The sequence below is a fragment of the Onychostruthus taczanowskii genome, unplaced genomic scaffold, assembly GCF_017590055.1.
Source record: "Onychostruthus taczanowskii isolate IOZ18803 unplaced genomic scaffold, ASM1759005v1 scaffold10, whole genome shotgun sequence".
Lineage (NCBI taxonomy): Eukaryota > Metazoa > Chordata > Aves > Passeriformes > Passeridae > Onychostruthus > Onychostruthus taczanowskii.
Window position 1 is genome coordinate 8466398 of NW_024496526.1, and position 7365 is coordinate 8473762.

A 7365-nucleotide genomic window follows, 5' to 3' on the forward strand; every position below is an offset into this window, starting at 1 on the left:
CCTAGAGGGTTTTCTGTCTTGTGGTGACTTGAAATTCCAGTGTGTAGAAATCCAGCTTTTGGCAATGTCTGATGGTACCAGGCAGAAGGGGGATTTCCAGAGTTTTCAGTGCTAGACTGGCATTCCCAGGAGCAGCACTTCAGAACAGAACATCAGCAGAAATCCTGTCTGTCAGTGAGCTAACATCCTCAAAATATCCTAACTGCTGGTATATGGACACCAAAGAATGAAAGCAGGCAGAGGTGCTCCACACTGAAAAAAGAAGGGCTGTTTTCTAGCCAGTCATTCCACCAGCTGATAAAAATAGCTTTAAAACTACTTTTTTTTTTTACAATTCTCTGCACAGCAGGCTGCCTGTTATGTGTGCCCTTGTTATTTATACCTGCCATAAGTTTCAATAGCAGCTTTACAGATTCTTTTATACTTGTCTTAGATCTGGTGTTGTAAATCAGAAAGCTTTGCCATCTTAAACATTGCCTGGTAAGAACTCCTCTGGAGTCTTTTTACCTTAGAATAAAAGGGAAGTGGAAAATACAGTTAATGCAGTAATTTGGCCCAAATAAATATAAGCTTTTACAATACTGACATTGAATTTTATTTTAATTCTAATGCAATTCCACCAGATGAGCCAAACAGAAAATTCTCCCCCCAAGCAGCAGGTAGTGTGTGCCAGTTTTTAAATTTTTCTTTTAGCTTGCCTTAAACCCTGTTTGTGTTGGGTACTGGGTGAGGAAAAGGAGATGAACAGAATTAGCAATTTGCTGCAGAGCATCCCAGGAAAATAGTCTGGATAGTCTTCCATTAAACAAACAAACAAACCAACCAAAACAGATAACAACTTACTCTAAAGAAAGAGAAATAGCATTTAAAGGAAAATCAGCTGTGGCTTCTACCATCCAAATAGAACAACCTCAGGCAAGTTGGGACAAGCAGGCTGGGAATATTTTTTTACACTGTTAGTTTGTAGTTGCTAGAACAACTCACCTTTGTCATGCACCAGTGGGTGAGGCTCCTGTTTGTCTTGGGAAGCAGAATATGATGGGCTGAGATAGGCTCCTGATTTCCCCACCGAGGCCCAACACAGTAAGTCAGGAGCCAAAACACCCAAAAGGCAGCGCTGTAATGCCTCTTGTCTTCTGTCAGTGGGCATTGCTGTAACTCCCAAAGATATGTCTCTGTTCTAATGGAGATAAGTGCTTCAGGAAACAAACACAAACCTGCTTTAAATTTTTATTTCACTCTTTTCTGCTGAAGGGTTGGAGTTTTATTCTGACCAGTAGCTCGTTCAGGATGTGCCCAGCATCCAGCACAGCTCCCCAGCAGCCAATGGATACTGAACCAACAGAGTGTGGTGTGTGGTTTGCTTACGGGGCCTCCCAGGTCAGACAGCTTTGTGAGGTGAGGCTCTTTGCTGCAGCCTCATCTGAGCAGAACTCATCTGGTGTACTGCTGGCAGGTCAGAGAAGTCCCCTCTGCTCACACAAGACCTTGCTGAAGCGGTAGCACCAGTCCAGGGGCAGGTGAGCCTACAGTGAGGTCTGGGAGGATGGAACAGGGCTGTACTTTACACCAGCTTGTAACTGTTTTCTTAAGCAACTCGCTGTCAGCAAATGGTTGCTGCTTAGGAAGGAGATGTATATATAGGAGAATTGGTCCTGTGCCCAGGAAACCAGAGGAACTGGACAGCATAGGAATCTGTTCTGAGATCTCTGAGAGGCAAAGTTAGGCTGGAGGTTGAAGGGGCAAATGTGTTCTGCAGGCATGTTCTGCTCCAAAAGCAGGTGAAACTATCCTGGGCTGCACCTACCTAAATATCTCGGGGCAGGGGAAAATCTAAATTCTCTTGAAACAGACTGAATCACATGAAAGCAAATATGTGTATCTTATTCTGTGGTCTGCTCTACAGTCATCCACCTGCACTTGATGATCTTTATAAGATACTTTGGGAGATAAGTCTCCAAGCCACTTCTCTCCTTCTGTAGATCTTCCTTCTTCATAGAATGCAGAGAAAGAGAAAAGATGGGTTGTAAATAAGGAAAGAAAGGCTGGTGTCAGTGGGGGCTGGTGATGTTTGGGAGAGGTGGGTGAGCAGTGTGGAAAGGTGAGGTCCATCACAGCAGAGCAGACAGGTCTGGCTGTGGCCTTTGGCTTTACAGTAGGGTTGGTGTGCCAGGATGCTGCTAGGTCATGGCAACTCTTCTAAGCTGCCATAAATCCACCCCGTGCTGACATCCACAGCAGAGAGCTAAGGATGATATATCCTACATTTGCTGAACATATGCCTACATGGCAGTTCAGTGTAGAGGTTGTGCTGGACTGTCTATATTTCTTCTTAATTTGTTTGGTTTAGCTAGTTGAGAATGTTCCTTTTTTTGCCTACCACTGTGCTGAACTGAGGAGCCAAAAACCTCTCCTTGGAGTTGTGCTCTCTTGCACCAGGAGGGAATATGATTCCATTTATTTATTTATTTTAAATTTATTTTATCTGTTTTAGTACCCAATAAACTTGTTGTTTTTTCCAACTGGCACGACAAGGCTCTGGCTATTTTTAAAGAATGTGGTTCATTTGATTGAATCTAATGAATGTTTAGTGCTGTTGAAAATAGCTGGAGTCAGAGCCAAGAATAATGTACTGAAATGTGCTGGTTGAGCAAGGACTGCTTCTCTCTGCCAATCTGTTTCCCTCCAGTCATTCAGATTTACCTGGTTTTGCAAGTAGCATTTGCAGGCAAGATGCATTGATCAAGGTGCTTTTTAATACTAATTCCAAAGGCCACTAGTGCCAGAGACATATTTTGTCACACTCATTTCAAGACACAGCTAACCATGACAGCTCTTCTTGTTGTTCACTGTAGGATGTCTAATCTCTGTTTCAGACCACTTTAAAGGGAATGGGAAATGCTGATATCCTTTTATTTCACATAGGAAAATTGAGGCATGAAATGGTAATTTTTTTTCCCCTAAAGTCACACAGAAAGCAAGTGACAGAATGAGTAATGAAACCAGCATCTACTGGGCTGATTTCTCCATGAACTGAAGCAAGACCATAATCCGAAAACAAGTTCTGCTAAGTCCTGGTGGTTCTCACTGGTTTTCAGAACATCCATGTTTACTGTCCTGCCTGCACCCTCTGAATTGCTCTGTAGAGGTACCTAAATGTCCCCATTAAAAAAAACTTAAATTTCATGCATGTCTTTGCACTATCTGAATTTGACGCTGCAAGACACCAAATATTTAAATTGTGTTTTTAAAACTGTGCAAATCCATCTTCCTTTTGCCATCCATCAGTTATTTCTGTTAGATAGTTGGTTTGCTATTCCTCCCTAAGAAAGGGGTAGCTAATTCTTAAGCTTCATTGGATTTAAAAAATAAATCAACCATAGTACATCTTATTCCATGATAGTGATGTCCATAGGGATGGATTTTCTGCAGAGATCACTTTACACCCTAAAGCACAATGTAGGATTGACTTGCATACGTAATGAACAGATGCTCCTGTCAGCTATTACATTATTCACCTCCCTATGTACGTGATGGGGGGAAGGAAACAGCACCTGTTACTATGGGAGAAATACTGTCACTGCTGTTCTGCATTACAGACTCCAGGGCAATCTGGGCCAGGCGTGTTTCACTGCATTTGTGTTGACCCAAAATGAAGCCATGCCACTTTACATCCCCTCGTTATTTTGTCCTTTGTTTTCCTCAGATAGGTCCCTCAGTTCATAACCTAAGAAAATAAAATTGCTGCTGCAAGTGTGAGAGAGCACTCAAAGCCATGAAAAAATTTGTTTTCCATCTTTTACCCCAAATTTTTCTCAGGAAGGCTGAGTAAAACTATTAGAACTTATTGCCCCTCTACAACAACAGTACTTTTTACAGACCATCTCAGATTTCCTATTTAATATGAAAGTAATTCATATACCTGGGGAATTTCTAAAGGAGTATTTAAGAGTGGACAGGAGTAATTTCTTTGTCATCCTGACATTGGACTGAGATGACTTCCCGTTCATCTTCAGTATTGGGCAGGGCAGCACACATGGCCCATGGTGCAGGCACACTGCTAATAGACTCAGCTTCAGATGCAGCCAGCCAGGGCCATAAAATTTTTCCTGTTCACTCCACTGCAGGTAATGATTGGAGCATTTGGAGTGTGTTTCCAGGAGAAGTTTCCTTAAAGAACTCCTGTGACTCAGTCTTCCAGTAAAGGGGGTTTATAGCAAAGAGGGAGGGTGCCTTTTTACAGAGGCAGGTAGTGATAAGACAAGGGGGAATGGTTTTAAAGTAAAAAAGGAGAAATTTAAGTTAGATGGGAAGAAATTCTTTGCTGTGATGGCAGTAAGGCACTGAAACAGATTGCCTGGAGATATTGTGGCTGCCAAGTGTTCAAGGCCATGTTGGATGGGACTTTGAGCAACCTGATCAAGTGTAAGGTGCCCCTCCCTATGGCAGCAGGGTTCAAATAAGATGACCTTTAAAGTGCCTTTCAACCCAAACCATTCTATGACTCTATTCTTTGACTCAGGCATAGGTTAGAGCAGGGGCATGGATCTTTTCCTTCTCGGGTGACTGATAATTCATGGACCACATAAATTCATCCTGCCCAATAATCTTCTAGTCCCAGAGAAGCAGCTCCTTGCCCTTCACCTCAGGCAAGAGGGCTCTACAGATTTTCATCCTCCACACAATCTCTGCAACATTTCTACATCCCAAAGGTTGAATTCCCTACTTGAAACTAAAGAATCAGTGCAGCTGGCAGCATAGTGCCAATTTGCTGCTGCTGACAGATGTTTTTCCCAGCTAGGGCTGGAGCTGAACTAGACTGCCCACAGCATGTCTCCTCCTCCCCTTTATAGGGGCTAATTGATATGGTGTGGTTATTAAGAATATGGCTTTCAGCCTTATTTTGTGAAATATTTATTCCATGTATCACTCATCAGTGAGTATGTGTGGATGTTCGTGTTTCTAAAGAGCAACTTTATAGAGATAATCTTCATAACACTGCTGGATCTGTAGAATGGGGAGGGGCAGAGCCTGCTTCCTCCCACAATAATTACTTCAATTCTGTTTTAATTAGGGAAGGAGGTTTTTTAAAGACCTGAAATTGCACCTTAATTATGTTTTAAAGTTTAGCTGCAAATACAAGAGCTGCAACCTTGCTTCCCAGTCCTCCTCCCAGTCTCAAACTCCATGTCCTTGCGCTGGTTTAGTGAAGACTCATTCCCTGGCAGGGTTATTGTAGTGCCTCTGCTGGCACACTCTCCATGTTTTTCCACCACTCTGGCTCTCAGCTGATGGCTCTGATCAGCCCAGTTACCCCCTGCCTCCCCAAACTCCCCCCAGCATGCCAGGCTCACACAGAATCACAGAACATGCTGAGCTGGAAGAGACCCACAAGTCTCCTCAGGATGGACAACTCTTCCAGGAGTCATGGGAATTTAGAGGTGGAATGCTAGAGGTGAACAGCTTAGGCTGTTTCCTACTTTCTTAAATGAGGAGTGTTAAAGGTTTTCTTAAGATGATTTTTTAAACCAACCAAGAGCTGGGATCTGGCAAACCAGGCTCTGGGTATGGGCTGCTCCTGCCTCAGGTCCTGTATTGCAGGTCTGAGCAGATGCCACATGAGCAGTGAAATTCCAGTGAAGCCCTCTTCTGCACTTCTTCTACCCCTCTGTCTGCACAACGTAGGCTGAGATCAGGGGGGGCAGCCAGCCCATGGGGCAAGAGGTGGGCATGCTATGCAAGGGTGTGTTAGAAAAGAGAGAAGCAGTTCAAAGTAGAAAGAGAAGTGAGGAGCTGCCTTCTGAGAAAAGCCCTGCTGCAAGTTTCCTGAATCACTCAGAGGACCTGAGTAGAGCTGCTGCCTGGAGAGCCATGGCAGGGACAAACACAGAAAGAAGAGGTGCAGAAAGTGAGTGTCCCAGCTGGTTTCCAGCCCACCTTTTCCTTCTCTGGCTGCAGCTGTGGTTTCTGCTTCATGTGTGACATTATTATCTCCCTGCTACAGGCACAAGAGCCATGAGTGCACCCTCGAGACATTCCCTTGCAGCTCCCAGATAGGCAAAGACCCAAGTCAAAGAAAGACACAACACACAGCAAATGGGAAGCAGTTACAGAGCCCTTTGTTCTCATGTACTGAAAACACCTTGGTGCTCAAGGGCATTGGCAAGAAAATGTGCATGCTTCGGGCGTGTTGCAAGGTTGTCAGTCCTTCCTCTGAGGCTGTAGTCAAAGAACGGTTCCTGCAGAGCAGTCAGAAGTGAAGCAGAAAGGTTTCATATTTGCCAGTGCGGTGGAGGGAGTTTCTCAGTTTCTCCTCTGTCCCTCTCCTGGCACCAGTTACTGGGGGTCTTTCTGCCAGGACTCCTTCAGGGTCTGCACGATCCCACCCAATGGCTACATGGAATCACTCAGTCCAGGCCTGCCTCTGGACAAGAGCACCCTGAGGTGGGTTTGTGAGCACCCTGCCATGACCCCAACCCTCCCTTCCTGGCCAGAAATAGCCTTTGTCCTCCTGGGAATGGCACTTACCCCAAAGCCATTGCCAAAAGCCTTAGTCCAGATCAGCAGTCTGTGGCACCAGTAGAGCTGTACTCGCATGGGCTTTAGCCCTGACACACAGTGGCACAAAGTGTGGCACATCTCCCCTCTGCCCTTCCCTATCAACACTTACATCTACCTGTGAGAAGTAGCTTGTTGGGTTTGTTCAGCTTTTGATGCAAGAGTGCAAAACTATGATGCTGTTGCTCTGGAATCCTGCCCGACCACTCCTACCAGCTGCCTCCAGCAAGGTTTGGGATGTTTTTGGCACCTCCAGTTGCCTATGCTTTAGGTGGGAAATCCTAACACAACAGGCTGGCACCTTCCAAAGCAAGCTGTGCCTCTGGATCTCGAGTGTCTCGGTCCGTGTGTCTGAAGGGTAGTCATTCCCTCTGCAGTGCTTCAGGCAGGTCTGCTGCTGCAGGAAGCAGGCAGAACCCTTGGGATCACCGCCGGCTGGGCAGTATTTTCAGCCAGTTGTAAAGAGTTTTAGCTGTCAGATGCTTAAGTTAAGGAATGGCACTGGGGGCGGGGAGGGAAGCCAAGAACATTCTGAAGTTTAAAAAAACCCCACGGCAATACAAGTTTTGCCTTTTAAAGGCTTTTGGTGGAACGCCCCCCATCCGCAACATATCAGAGCTTTAGCAAACTTCCTGCCGGGCAGTTTTTATTTCTCGCTCCCGATCTCAGATACCGCCTGTCTGGGCGCAGATACCGCAGTTCTGCATTTCTTCCTCCCGAAAACTCTTTTTTTTTTTGCTTCCAAGCAGCAGCGGAGGCCGGTCCGGCCGCAGCCCCCCTCCCTCCGCGGCCGGGCCGGGCCGGGCC

General features: G+C 45.5%; 1 protein-coding gene across 10 annotated transcripts in view; it reads left to right on the forward strand.

Moving 5' to 3' along the window:
• The window catches only part of KALRN (kalirin RhoGEF kinase), a 473687-nt gene that overhangs the window by 389487 nt on the left and 76835 nt on the right, over nucleotides 1–7365 (forward strand). The gene's annotated exons all lie outside the window — the stretch shown is intronic.